At 45.3% G+C, this 15,392-nt stretch overlaps 2 pseudogenes; both read right to left on the bottom strand.

The window, feature by feature from the left end:
• LOC128312952 (olfactory receptor 10J4-like) overlaps positions 1 to 15,392 on the bottom strand; it is a 133,797-nt pseudogene that overhangs the window by 68,210 nt on the left and 50,195 nt on the right.
• LOC128313106 (olfactory receptor 10J3-like) lies at positions 4,436 to 5,134 on the bottom strand (annotated as a pseudogene).

Below are 15,392 nucleotides of genomic sequence, written 5' to 3' on the forward strand. Positions count from 1 at the left end.
GAAGCCTCCATAAATTTAAGGGTATTGAAATCAAACAAAGTATGTTCCCTGACAGCGGTGGAATTAGAAATCACCAACAGAAGGAAATTTGGGAAATTCACACCTATGTGGATATTAACACGCTTCTAAATAATTACCGATGTGTCAAAAAAGAAATAAAAAAGAAAGCACTTTAAGATGAGTAAAAATGAAAACACATCCCCAAACTTATGGAATACGGCAAAAGCAGTGCTTAGAGAGAAATTTAAAGAAGTACATGTGTGTATTAAAAAAGAAGTTCTCAAGTCATTAATCCGAGAATCACCTTACAATCCTAGAAAAAGAAGAGGACACTACATCCAAAGCAAACAGATGGGGAAAAAATGAAAAGATTGGAGGGGAAATAAAAAATACAGGTAACAGAATTTAAAAAATTAACAAAATCCAAAGTTGACTGTTTAAAATGATCAACAAAGTTGATAAACCTTTAGTTACACAGACCAAGAGAAAAAGATGATGCAAGTTGCTAAAATCAAGAATTAAAGAGAAGAGATCACCAGTGACCTTACAGAAATAAAAATCATAGAGGAAGGCTATGAACTGTGTGCCAACAAGTTAGGTGACCCAGATGGAATGGACAACTTCCCAGAAAGTTGCAAAATTGACTTAAGAGGGAATAGAAAATCTGAATAGACTTACAAGAAGCAGAGATTGCATCAGTAACAAACAAAGAGTAGCCCAGAACCACCATTAGCTTCGCTGATGAAATCTATAAAACATTAAAGAATTAATACCAATCCTTTACATACTCTTCCACAGAATAAAAGACGAGGAAATGATTTCCAACTCATTCTATGAGGCCAGTACGACCTTGATACCAAAACCAGACAATGGCATCACGAGAAAACAAGAGGAAAAGCCACAGACCTATATTCCTGATGAATATAGATACAAACATCCTCTACAAAATGGGATCCAGCAACAATGCCGTCTTGAGGCATATATCCAAAAGAAATGAAAAAGTGTCCACACAAAAACTTATAGGCTGATGTGCCCAGCAGCATTATATTTGTAAGAGTTACGAAGTAGAAACAGCCCAAATTCCCATCAACTGGTGAATGGATACATAAATATGGCATGTCGATATATTAGAATACTATTCGGCCATAAAAAGGAATGAAATATTGATCACATGCTACATACATGGATGGAGCTTAATCACATTGTGCTAAATGGAAGAAGGTAATCACAATTGTGTGATCCCGTTCATCTGAGATGTGCGGAATAGGCAATTTCATAGATAGAAAGTCAATCCGTGTTTGTGAGTGGCTGGGGCGAGGGGAGAAACAAAAAAGTGGCTGCTAATGACCACAGGGGGTCTTTGGCAGTGATGAAAATGTTCTGAAATTAGGTAGTGCTGACAGGCGCACAACTCTGATTTTAGTAAAAGCCGGTGAATTGCATATTTTAAAAGGGTGAATTTTACATTCTGAATTCCATCCCAATAAAGCTGTTGTGTATTTTTGTTGTTTTTGTAAGGTGCTCAGACAATTTTGTTATTACATAAGTGGATATTTTTCCATGAGATCCTTCTGGAGAATATTATGTCCCGTTGCTGGAGAACATAAAGGAAGCACTGTGTAAATGGGGCCACCTTCATTGATGGGAAGATTCAAGGATGCAAAGATGTCAATTCTTCCCAGATCAATCTACAATTTCAATGCGATCCCAATAAAACTCCCAGTAAGATGCTGCATGCATACTGACAAACTAATTCTAAAATTAGTCCAGAAGTAGAAGCTCATTCCTTTATTCAACAAATATTTATTGAGTGCTTACACTATGTCACTTTTATTAAAGCTGCTGGGGTGCAGCCAGCAAAATGATAAACAACCTCACTGCTTTCATGGGGCTTATGTTTAGGAAATGTGCAAAAATAGACGAGGCTCTTTCAGAAAAAAAATGACAATGGGGTTTTTTTTACTTGATCTAGCAGATATCAACATACCTCATAAATCTATACTAATTAAAACAGCATAAAATTGGCCCAAAATAGCCAAAATAGATCCATACAACAGAACAGAATCCCAAAACGGATGCGTATGCATATACCAATTTGGCCCATGACAGAGAAGGGCCCACGGTTGAATAGACATGAAACGTGCAAACGTGAAACTCTCTTTCATTAGATTTTTTTTTTTTTCAAACCGCACTTCCTGGCTCTGAACTCCAGTGTGCTTAGAGCCAACTACTACAAAAATATCCATCCAGGGTCTCTTCCAGTTGGATGCTGGCAGTCCAAAGGACCGGTCTGAAGCTTCAGCTGGTGCTAGGAAGCATCAAAGACTCTGGTTTGCTGGGTGGGGTCAGGAGGGAGGGAAATCAACAGGCAAACAAGTTTCGGAAAGCCAGCCTTTCACCCACAAACTGAGCACTGAGGGGTAATGAGCCTCCTGACCCCAACTCTCCATTTCTTTTCTCCACTCTCCTGCGCAGGCGTGCTCCCCGATGCCCCTTCCGAGGGACCAAAGGAATGCTCGAAGAGAGGAGGGGCCGGGACGGCCTCCTCAGGTCCTTTGCTAACTGCCCCCAAGGAGTGATGCTTCCTCCCCCCGCCACGCCCACTTCTGGCTCTGACCTTGATTCTAAAATCTGCGTGGTCGGTGAAGGCAGATGCGGGTGTGCTTCCAGAGGCTCTGTCCAGTCAAAACCATTCTCGTGATGAAGCGGACGTTCCTCACCGTTTTCGCTCATTCTCTTCCGAGAGAAGTTTTTCAGAGGCTACGCGATATGCGATAGGGCGTCAGGGCACGTGCGGGAGAACCGGGTCTCTTGGATGAAACCAGACGCTGGACACATTAGCAAAAACGTACACGGGCGTCACTCTTTTTGTCCGGGTTGTAGTTATTTTTCGTAACAACGTGACTTGTGCTGGCATTTGGATTGTTATTTTTAAGTGAATAAAACATACTTTGGAAATCTTTTGGTTTTAATTTCTACTGCGGTCAGGTGGTACCAGCAAAGACTCTTGGGTCCTCCTTCATTTTTATGAAGAGTTCAAAGGGGTCCCCTGGTCACAAAGTGTGGGATGGCCCCAGCCTTCTTAGAGCCAGCTTCACAGCACCAACGGGTCATACAGCCCTCAATAACCACCACTTGGGTAAATGAGCGAAGAAATGAATCGATATACCAGCTTTTGAAGGACACAGGACATACCATGTCGAACACGGTGCCTATTGCACACGAAACACTTAATGCATCCGTGTCGTCTTCTCTGACACCGAACTAGAGGCACAGGGCTGGAAACTGGGAGTTTAACATCATAGCTCCTGTATCTGTAGGAAGATGTCCGAGATGCTGGCAGGGTAACCGTGGCCTCCACCCCCCCTCCACGTAAACTCCTGTCTCCAGCTCTTGGCAGAACTGGGGACAGATCTGGTCCTCAGGACCCACAGAGGCTGGCTCAGTCTAGGAGCCCCCGTGCTGGTACCACACTTACAGTAACTCCAGAACTTGTACATCTTACACATCCTCTCGACAAGACCCGAGTTAGAGATGTGAGAGGGACTCCAGTCGATAAGGGCGGGCTGGGAAATGAGGCTTTCAGACAACCCAGGACTGAACGAAGATTGTGGGCAAGGACACTGGCACCTATTTGTTTCCAGGCTCCTCGTCTATCCCTCGATCAGCCCTGCGGCGTGGGATTCTGCAGGTGTCCAGTGTGACACTAAGGGGGTCCATCCACAGCTTAGACATCTGGATTCGGGATAATTCCCAGGAGAGGGCAGTAAAACCGTGATGGCCATTTCTGACAGAAGCATCCAGAGGAGAGGATGCTTTTTTCCTCACAGGCACAAAGCCTCCTGCAGACCAGCCACAGCCCTGCCCACGCTATTCCCTGAAGGTCCTAATTTTGCCCATGAAGTTCCCACATCTTGTAAACGGATTCACTAAAAGGAATTTTAGTTTCTTTATTTACGGCACAAGATCGTTGCTGACCTGCCTACCTTCCAGATCACATAAAAGCCTGCAGGTGGAAATTCCTTATAAATCGTGAGGTGTGTACAAAGGCAAACAACTTTATCATTGCTGTGATACTAAGTCCCGGTGTTGACACGCCACGGCCGTGGGGGAGGCAGGAACAGCACCCGGGAGGAACAGCATCCAGCAGGGCTCCCTGGGGTGGGGGGCAAAAGAGACCAGCTGGAGAGAAAGAGTAGTGCACTTGCACCAAAGTCTGGCAACAAATGAAAACGTGAGAGGAAAGTGTATAAGGCGCAGCTAGATTGACCAACCCCATCTCTCCTGGAGGTCCCCTGGCCTCAAAGCAGAACAAAATTTTTGGAGCTTTTTCCAAGGTGTCCAACACGAATCTTCCTTTTTTGTGTGTTATTTGGCAGATGTAAGAACTGGCCAGAATCCCAGGGCCTGTTACCTGTGTTCATGGGAATATGACTGAAGTGTGACAGGAGACGTCTCCGGAGAGGACCCTGCAGGGGCAGGCCCCATTGGAGGCTCCGTGGAGCTGTGGAGAATCACGATGTCCCTGCGAGTCAACACTCAGAGGAACGAGTACGTGGAGAGAAACTATCACAGTCCCGATGCACTGAGAGTTGAGCAGTGTTTTTGCCACGGCTCTGCACCGGCAACTTTGACCTCCTTGTTCCCCAGGCTGTACACAACAGGGCTCAGCAGGGGAGTGAGGATGGTGTAGGTCACAGAGATGAGTCTGTCCTGCCCCCACGGAACTCTGGGACTTGGGCTTGAGGTAGATGACGGAGGCGCAGCCATAGTGGACGATGACCACCGTGAGGCGGGAGGTGCAGGTGGCAAAGGCCTTCTTCCGGCCCCGGGCGGAGGGGATCTTGAGGCTCGTGGAGACGATGAGGACATAGGAGAAGACCGGGCCCGTGGGCAGAATCAGGACACAGACGCTGACTACAAAGTTGATGATCTCGCTGACAGGGGTGCCCGCGCAGGCCAGCTTCAGCAGGGGCCTGACGTCACAGAAGAAGGGAAAGATGACAAGGGCGTCACAGAAGGGCAGGCCAAACACAGGTGTTACCTGGACAAGGCCATGCCCAGGCCAATTCTTAGAGACGCAGACGTCCACTGGCACAGGCCTCTTCCCTAGGACGGCTGTGGTGGTGAATTTTGTGCGTCAGCTTGACTGGGCTAAGAGATGTCCAGACAGCTTGTAAAACATTAATTCTGGGCACGCCTGCGAAGGTGTCTTTAGAATATATTAGCATTTGAATCAGCAGACCGAGTGGGGAAGATCACCCTTACCCAACGTAGGCAGGGATCATCCCATCTGCTGGGGGCCTGGATAGAGCAAATGGCAGAGGAGGGCAAATTCTCTGTCGGCGGATGAGCTGAGACATCCGTCTTCTCCTGCCCTCACGCATCAGTGCTCCTGGTCTCGCGCTTTCAGACTCAGACTGGGATTTACACCATCAGCTTTCCCGGTTCTACACAGCTTGCAGATGTGAGGTCACGGGACTCCTCGGCCTCCTTGAGCACCTGAGGCAAATTCCTATAGTAAATCTCCTCCACGTATCAATAAAACCTATCGGGTTCTGTTTTTCTGGAGAACTTCGATGAATACGAGGACCGGCTACCACAGGGGTTGCAGATGGCCACGCAGTGATCAGGCTGCGTGGCCAGGAGCAGGAAAGCATTGTGGGCCGCACAAGTGAGGCAGGAGACGAGCGGGCATGACCGTCTTGAATGGCAATGGGCTGGTGAGGACTCAGGAGGCCAGATAGGATGCAAGGAGTGATGGCCACAGCATAGCTGTTCTCTGAGATGGAGAGCATGCTTGGGAAGATGTATGTCCCACATGGAGACAGTCAGCTGATTGCTGATGAAGGGAATATGGAGGTGATGGTCCAGAAAAATAATAGTCACAATGAGGACACTGTTGGAGAGAGTCACAGCAGGTACAGAATTAGAAGGACAAAGAGAAAAGGAGGCCAAGCCTATGTGACCGCCCAAAGCTGGAGGAATCTGTGAGGAGGAGCTTGGCTGCAGCAAGAGTTCAGCCTTGGCACTGAGAAGGGTCCGGATCCAAATGAACTGGCCAAAGGGAAGGGAGGGTGAGATTCTCGCTGCACAACAGGTTGCACTGTGCTCCGAGCTGCAGGCGAGAGTGCTGCCCCAGCCTCGGGTGCCAGCAGTATTCTTCCCCCGGCTAGGAACTCCGCACTCTTGAGAATAAATCAACAAGTCTCTCGTGATGTGCCTGATTTAGGGCAAGGATGACAGGGAGGAGAAGTCTCAACACAAACGAACGGCAGAATCATGAGAACAACTACCCAACTTGACCACGAAAGAGGTGGGTCCAGGTCAAAGACATGGCGGGTGTTGAGTGAGCGTGGCACTTGAGTTCCCTCTGTGCTGAGATCGGTCCAGTCCTCTCTGCCAACATGCATTGCCAGCACAAAGTGCCCTGGGAATCTCCCAGAACAGGTGTTCTTACCAAGGACTGAGTCCTGTGTTTTCCTTTCCTTAGCCCTGCTCCTTCGTGTACACGAGACCACTAGTACAAGGCCAGGCGGTGGGAGGGCCATTCAGGCTATCACACTCATCATGTTTCCAGAAATGGAGGCCAACGCTCTTTTGAACTAAGTTCTGTCACATCTCTTTCTTCCTGTATACTGTGTCCTCTCTAGAGAAAAAAGCAGTACCCGGTGTTAATAAATGATGTTGACTGTTTCCAAATCTCTTTGCGATGTGACATTTCCCAATGAAAAGAAAGATATAAATAGAGGTGAGTTCTTTTTCAAGGATTTTTTTCTACCCCTAAACCTGTACTTCGTAACAATGGTTAATAATGCCATCACTGTGCCTGTAATTTTCGGCAACTATCACTTCCATGCCCCTCCTGTGTTTCTTAATGTCCTTTTCTTTTTTCTTTTTTTGTACTGCTTGGACAGGATCTCACTTTGGCTCTCAAGTATTGTGGAAGCAAGAATCAGCCCATTTCCCTGGAGAAGCATGGGATATGGCTCATCGTTTTTGCTTTTCTGTCACCAACCCATGGCAGTAATGGGGTAATACCTTGAATATGGGCAACCCGCTCTTACTTAATTCCAGAAATAGAAGATCTGTGTCCTGCTGGCACCCTCAGTGTATACCACAGTGTATACACAGGATCCCGTGTATACCACAGGATCACTAGGTTCACGTCAGGGGCGGAAGTAAAAAAAAAAAAATCTTGCCTATAGAGTAACAAAGATTACACCGGCCTTCTCCTCAGCACTCATGCCAGCAAGAAGACAGCGGAGTGAAATATTTAGTGTTGACAGAAAACAATGACCATGCTAGAATTCTGTACCCTGCAACATCATCCTTCAAAAATGAAACAGAAATAAAGACTTTCTCAGGCAAAAACTGGGGGATTTTGTTGCCAGCAGACCTGTCTTCTGAAAACTGTTACAATAAATTTTGTAGAAAAAAGGAAAATGACATAAAGTCAGAAAGCACCAGGCCCAAATGGGGTCACTGATAAATTCCACCAAACATTTAAGGAAAAATTATACCAATTCTTCACAGTTTCTGTTACAGAATAGACAGTATGGTATTGGCACAAAGACAGACACTTATATCAGCGGAACAGAATAGAGAACCCACAAATGGACCCACAAATATATGGCCAACTAATTTTTGACAAAGCAGGAAAGAATATCCAATGGAATAAAGACAGTTTCTTCAGCAAATGGTGCTGGGAAAACTGGACAGCGACATGCAGAATGAACCTGGACCTCTTTCTTACACCACACACAAAAATAAACTCAAAATGGATGAAAGACCTAAATGTAAGACAGGAAGCCATCAAAATCCTCGAGGAGAGAGCAGGCAAAAACCTCTTTGATCTTGGCCGCAGCAACTTCTTACTTAACACGTCTCCGGGGGCAAGAGAAACAAAAGCAAAAATGAACTATTGGGACCTCATCAAGATAAAAAGCTTCTGCACAGTGAAGGAAACAATCAGCAAAACTAAAAGGCGACCGACGGAATGGGAGACTATATTTGCCAATGACATATCAGATAAAGGGTTAGTATCCAAAATCTATAAAGAACTGATCAAACTCAACACCCAAAAAACAAATAATCCAGTGAAAAAAATGGGCAAAAGACATGAATAGACACTTTTCAAAAGAAGACATCCAGATGGCTGGCAGACAGATGAAAACATGCTCCACATCACTCATCATCAGGGAAACACAAATGTGTTTACCATGAGATACCACCATGAGATACCACCCCACACCAGTCAGAAGGGCTAAAATTAACTACCCAGGCTACAACAGATGTTGGTGAGGATGCAGAGAAAGGGGAACTCTTACACTTATGGTGGAAATGCAAACTTGTGCCGCCACTCTAGAAAACAGTGTGGGGGGTTCCTCAAAAATTAAAAATAGAACCTATACCCAGAAATTGCACTACTAGGTATTTATCCAAAGGATACAGGTGTGCTGTTACCAAAGGGACACATGCACCCCAATGTTTATAGCAGTGCTATCAACGATAGCCCAAAGTATGGAAACAGCCCAAATGCCCATCGACAGGTGAACGGATAAAGAAGATGTGGTGTGTGTGTGTGTGTGTGCTGTACCCTAAAAGAAATTGTTTATTTCTTAAACAATTTTAATGTAAAAAAAAATTAAAAGAGAAGAAAATTTCAATGACTTTGGGTGTGGTGAGGACTGTTTCGACACAATACCAAGGGCACCATCCATGAGAGATAAAAACCTCTTCTCTGACACGGCAAGAGAAGGAAAAGACAAGCCACAAGTTGGGAGAAAATATTTGCCGCCGACACGTCTGGTATCTCCACAATATACACACAAGTTTCAAACTCAACCATGACAAAATCTGATTTTTTAAACGGGCCTAAGTGTGGGTTTCCTTGCATGGGATGAGTCATTTAGCTCTTGCTGATTTCATGATTTTTGTCTTTATCCTACAATAGTTTGTGATGTTTCTACATATGGCTGTCTTTGTGTTCACCTTTGGGGGGGGGGTTGGGGGGTAGTTTCTTGGATGCATAGATGAATGTTTTCATCACCATCTCAAAGAGAAATTGGCTGCTGAACCCACAGTGGAAACTGAGGAAGGAAGATACAATCAAATGTCTTTTCTTTGGAAAGGCAGTGCATGTTGGCTTTCCAACTTTAGCTCTAGCTCTTCTCTGTGCCTTCTCTCCTGAATAGCACTCTTCCCAGAGGGGGTCCAAACCACTGGATTGATCGAGTGGTCAAGGTAGCTCTCCCCCCCATCATGCTGACCCAACTGGTACAGCTGGAATCTGTCCTCCCTCCCAAAGAGAGGCTCAGTTTTTCTAGAAACAATGAGTTTAACAGAGGGGCACTAAGGTTTACTTGTGTCTTGCTTCCCAACTGTTCTAGAATTCCTAACACTGAATCATATGCACAAACTTAAACAGTACGCGTCCTCTACCCCTCTCTTCCACAAATGACCCTGCTTCTTTCTAAGAAATTTAAAGTATTCTAGTTCTTTTGGCCTCTTCCTATCACAGACGCTCTTTCACTGCTGGGTGTTCCTTCTCTGCTTCTCCATACTGAAATGATAAAGGACTCATATCTAGCTTTTTTGCATACTTTCCTGACGTGCTTCTATTGAGTACCTAGTTTCTTCCATTCATCCCTCCTTCCAATTTTTTGTTGAATAGGTAATGCACAATGCTGTACAAAAACAGAACTAAGGCAGGTTCCATTTAACTATTAGTCTCCCTTAAAACTTCCTTTCTGTCCCTTCTGGAATGCTAACCCTCTGGGGGCGCCTGGGCGGCTCAGTCGCTTAAGCATCCAACTCTTGGTTTCAGCTCAGATCGTGATCTTACACTTCATGAGTTCGAGCCCCGCATCAAGCCCCATGCTGACAGTGTGGAGCCTGCATGGCATTCTCTCTCTCCCCCTCTCTCTGCCCTTTCCCTGCTCGCTATGTCTCTCTCTCAAAAAATAAACATAAAACAATTTTTTAAAAAAGAATGCTAACTCTCTGAAAATAGCACTAAAATAACCTGTTGATAAGCAAAGCTGAGTTTATTCCTATCTTGACAAGGAGAGTATCACCTTCCTAGAGCAGTAGTGTTATATCTGCTAGGGGGGACTGAAAAGTGAGGCTATTCGTGATGTTTTGGGGCTATGGTATATGACTGGTTTCCCAACTCAGGAGCTTAATTAGGACTGGGTGAGTGTCATGATAAAATAGTTTAGGATGTGTGGACCCAACAAAGACTTTTGAGGTCAGGGTTTCAAGTGCCTTAGAGAATTAACAGTCATTTGGTGGTGTTTACTGAAGAGCTGAACAGTTTCATGGTCATTGACCTGAGGTGTTTTTTTTTTTTTTTTTTTGCGAAGTTTCCCAAGAAGAACAATAAAGTTATACACAACTTTTGTCTTCCTGGACAAAGACTTTTTTTTTGGAATAGCAATGCCATGCTGATGAAGACAGTAGAAGAATAAAGTTGTATTACTGAAGACAAATGAATAGCAAAGTCATGTTAATGTAATCAGTAAGCACGCTCCCTCCTTACCCCCACCCCCACCCTCACATTCTTTCCAGGAAATACATAGTATATAAAAATACAGATATGCCTTCAAATACAGGCTAATATACAAGCAAACGTGTGCTCATATATACATTAATACTATCCCTGCTGTATGTAACGACATCTAGGACATCCTTCGACAGAGCACTCAAAGATTTACCTGAATTCCTTTTAACGGCAGCATAATTTTCCACTTTAGAGATGGGTCATTATTAACTCAGCTTAATGCTGACAGATGTTATTTCCCCCCCAGCTATCGCCATTATAAACAATTCCATACTAGAAACCAGTGAACATGTCATTTCATACAGAAGTGAGCACAAGGAAGTGAAATGCAAAGTCAAAAGCTATCTGCACACGGAACTTCGACCGAGTGCCACACATCCTTCTGCGACACGTCTTACCGAGCGATGCCTCACCAAGAAGGTGCCAAAATGCAATCTCCCGTCACTAGGTCTCAAAGAGGAACGAAGAGCATAGGGAGAGGCAACAGGGCTCAGCGACGAAAGGCATGTGTCTGGAGCCACACTGCCCGGGATGGAATCCCACTTCCCTCTAGCCATGTCACCGCAAGGCAAGTCACCTCCGTGGTGGTTTCTCTCTGAAGTGGGTTTAAGGATAGCACCCTCTTCACAGAGTTGTGAGCATCAAAGTCGTTAAGATACGCAGAGTGTTCAGATGTGTGTCTGGCACCTAGCAAACTCTATCTAAGTAAACTAAGTACCTATGAGGTGTGATTATAGGAATCACCACCAGCAGAGACACGGAGCACCCAGTGCCTTCCAGGGATCTTAGGGCAGGAACCGGAAGCGGACGAACCGGAAGCTGACGAGAGAAGGCAATACTCACGGGAAGCTTGGGTGAACACAATCGATTCTGTAACTTCCTGGGTGTAGCCACGCATTCAACCCCCGTCTTTCCATGTTAGATTAGCAATAAAATTCACAACTGATCTTAAGGGGAAATGAATCTGAAAGAAAAGGTATTTATTTATTTGTTCAAACATTTCCTATTCCCCTACCATGTGATAGGATCTATCAATGGAATTCCTACTACCTACTAGCTTCTCAATAAACGTTTACTGAATGAAGAATGAATTAGAAAGAGTCTGTGATGTAAGGAACTCGGAACATCATTAAGGGAGAAAGATAAATGAGAATGACCATACAGAACAACGGGTGCTATAATGGAAATTGGTACAGGATGCTACAGAAGCATCGGACAGGGCCAACTAATGCAGACTAAGGGTCACAATACACTAGAAAAGAGCTTGTCCAAGTTAGTAAGGGAAAGGTGACTCACGGATGCGTTGCAGAGGGCATCTGGTTAGACAGATCAACATTTACAAAGGTCTAGGAAATGTGGAGGTAAAGCTCCAGATCCAGAAGGTCCTACGACTGAATCCTACTTCCCACCTCGGGCAAGGTCCACTCCTCTCTATAACACACTTTCCACATCTATACAGCGGGTAACATTAGTCCTTAACTCCAAATACAGCCAGGATCGAATAGGTTAGTGTGTGAGCCATTACGCAAAATGGCTGACACATAGAAAGATCTCAAAAAATGTTGGCCATAATTATCATCACCATGAGGGATGATGGTGCCACGTTCGGGAAATAAAGAGTGGTTCGGAATGGGTCCAGGGTCCATTCGGTGGCCTGTGGTGGCTTTAAAGAGGCGGAGTCCTTGGGGGCCTATCGCAAGGAAGAGAAACCCAGCTAAGTCTTTGGGGCTGAACAGCGCCTTGGTGTGTGGGATTTTCCGAAACACAAAGGCTGAATTTGATGGAACCAAATGTGTCATTACGTACTTTCTACTATTGTGTGAGCTGAATGAGCCTGTATTAGTGCTGTTCACACCATTCCTAATATGCTGGCGTGAATCACATCCCTTCTCTGCCTCTGCCTTATCAGACTACCTGCACCCGGGAGCCCTGGCCCCTCTCCCGAGGGCATTTCCCGGCTCTTACCTGGTGGCGTGGACGGGGGTCACCTGCCTGCAGGAAGGAGAACCAAGGGTGTGTGAACGGTCTTTTGTTGTCACTGCTCCCTGATGAAACCCATTTTTTAAAATCTTTTAGGCCTGTATACTGGGAAATTGCCCACAGTGGCTGCAAACTCTGCTTTCTTTTAAATTAATAGCTCAGAGGACTTGATGCTTCAATCACGCTCTAGGCTCTCTTTTTAAATGTATTATTTTACATTTTCTCGCTTCCTCTTCCTGTCAGCCGCAGAGAAATTCCTGCCACTTATTTTCATTGACTTCATATCTTCACATCTTTGAATATATACATTTCCATTAAGATAAATAACCATTTATCTTGACCTTTATTACCTACCTGTAATCCAAACATAATAAAGATCCTCTGTTATTTTAACGGCTCAAATACTAGAGAGAGAGCGAGCCTTCCCAAAGTTTGAAACCCAAAATATATTACTGTTTTTATTTACAGAGCAAATGGATCATCTAGTCTCTTAAGGATACATTCCCCATTCCCCACTGAGCGCCTGGGTGGCTCAGTGGGTTAAGTGCCTGACTTGGGCTCGAGTCGTGTTCTTGTACTCCGTGAGTTCGAGCCCCACGTTGGGCTCTGTGCTGACAGCTCAGAGCCTGGAGCCTGCTTTAGATTCTATGTCTCCCTCTCTCTCTGCCCCTCCCCTGCTTGCTCTCTTTCTCCCTCTCTCAATAAATAAATATTAAAAAAAAAAAAGACATGGTCAAACATATCCAGTCACTCCTGTCTCCATCCACCTTTATCTAGCTTGCTGCAGCTTCTTTTTGTCTTAAGACCAGCGTTCTGCACTCCTCTTTCCTCCAGCTCCAGTCTGGCTGGGGTTGCTTTGTGGGACTGCTTTAGGGCTCTAATCCTGGAACTCTCCTTCACCAGCATTCCCCCCGACCCCCAGCTTTATTAAAGTATAATTAACAAAAAGAAACTGTACTATGTCTGAGGTGTACAATGCGATGATTTGATATATACATTGTGAAATGATTACCACAATCAAGCGAATTAACACATCCCTGACCGTGTGTGTGGCGAGAACACTGAACCTCTCTCCTAGCAGATTTCAGGTATATGACACAGCGCTATGGGCTGTGGTCACTATGCGGCAAGCTCTATCCTTAGAACTTGTTTATCTTGTTTCTTCTTGAATTTGTTTTCAATGTTTATTTACTTTTGAGACGGAGAGAGACAGAGCATGAACGGGCAGGGTCAGAGAGAGGGAGATACAGAATCTGAAACAGGCTCCAGGCTCCGAGCTGTCAGCACAGAGCCCGACGCGGGGCTCGAACTCACGGACCGCGAGATCATGACCTGAGCCAGAGTCGGACGCTCAACAGACTGAGCCACGCAGGCGCCCCAGAACTTATTTATCTTGTAACTGTAAGTTTTTAACTTTGACCAACATCTCCCAGTTCCCCCGGCTGCTGGCAAGCACCTGCTCCCGTGACCTTCACATTTTTAAATTCCACATATAAGTGAGATCATTTGGCTTATTTCAGTAACTGTTATGTTCTCCAGGTTCACTCACACTGTTGCAAATGTCAGCATTTCCTCCTTTTCTGAGGCTGGATAATGTGTGTGTGTGTGTGCGTGGGCACGTGTTTCTCTCCCACATTTCTTTATCCTTTCCTCTGTTGATGGATGCCTAGGTTGCTTCCATGTCTTGGCTATCGTGAGTAATGTAGCAGTGAGCACAGGGGTGCAGTTATCTCTCTACAGAACACCCCCTGTGCATGCAGAACCGTGGTTAGAGAATTAAGAAAACTGGAATAAAGCCCCCATCCAGAGCTATGAAGGGTCTGAGACGGACCCTACTTGCAAGTTGCTGGCACGTTAGCCTGCCATCATGTCATGGATGCTGGCAGAAGACAGACTCCTGGGTCTGAGACAAAGGACGTTATTATTCACAGCAATAGTATTGACCCTGGTGCTGGTTCTTCGAGCTCTGGTTCTCATACAGGAACAGAAGGAGGGCCAGGAAGGACCTGATCATGCAATGAATTGCATTAGAAAAATGAAACTCTGAGCTTGGGGACCCCGAGTCTGCTTTAACGCGCAGTAAAGTTGCCTCCTCTGTGCTTCAGAGGGACACACAGTCTATATTCCAAGGCCATTCGTTATACAGATTTCCTCGAAATAATAATCTAGGACAAAGGCGTGAAGTGCCTCTGTTCACAAGATGTGCAGAAAAGTGAGACCCAAGGAGAACTGTCCCAGTTCAAGTAGGTACTTGAACCTCAGAGGGAAGGAGGAAGACTCATGTGTGATGGCAGGTGGGGTAAATGCTGCCTGCAGGTGGGGGTAAATGTTGGCTTCTGGAATGAAGCGCAGACACACTGAACGTCACCTGTGAGGGAAAAGCATCTTGGTTCTTATATGAGGAATGTATTCTTTTTTTTTTTTTAATGCTTATTTATTTTTGAGAGCGAGAGACAGCGCATGAGCAGGGGAGGGGCAGAGAGAGGGGGAGATACAGAACCCCAAGCAGGCTCCAGGCTCCCAGCTGTCAGCACAGAGCCCCATGTGGGGTTCGAACCCACAAACCATGAGACCATGACCTGAGCCGAAGTCGGACGCTTAACTGACTGAGCCACCCAGGCTCCCCCTATGTTTAACCATACCTAACTAGCTTTGGAAGAAGGTTTTCCTGTTCTGGAAAAAGAAAAAGGAAAAGGAATTGAGGTTGGATTAATTATGCATACTTCAAAACTGAAGTAAAAGGGTTCACTTACTAAAATTTAGTGAGAAAACAAAAGTTGTGCTGGAAGAGATCCACACTCGTAGCGTGCTACCTGGCTCAGAATAATATTTGCATATTGCAATGATG

The sequence above is a fragment of the Acinonyx jubatus genome, chromosome E4 (assembly GCF_027475565.1).
Source record: "Acinonyx jubatus isolate Ajub_Pintada_27869175 chromosome E4, VMU_Ajub_asm_v1.0, whole genome shotgun sequence".
NCBI lineage: Eukaryota > Metazoa > Chordata > Mammalia > Carnivora > Felidae > Acinonyx > Acinonyx jubatus.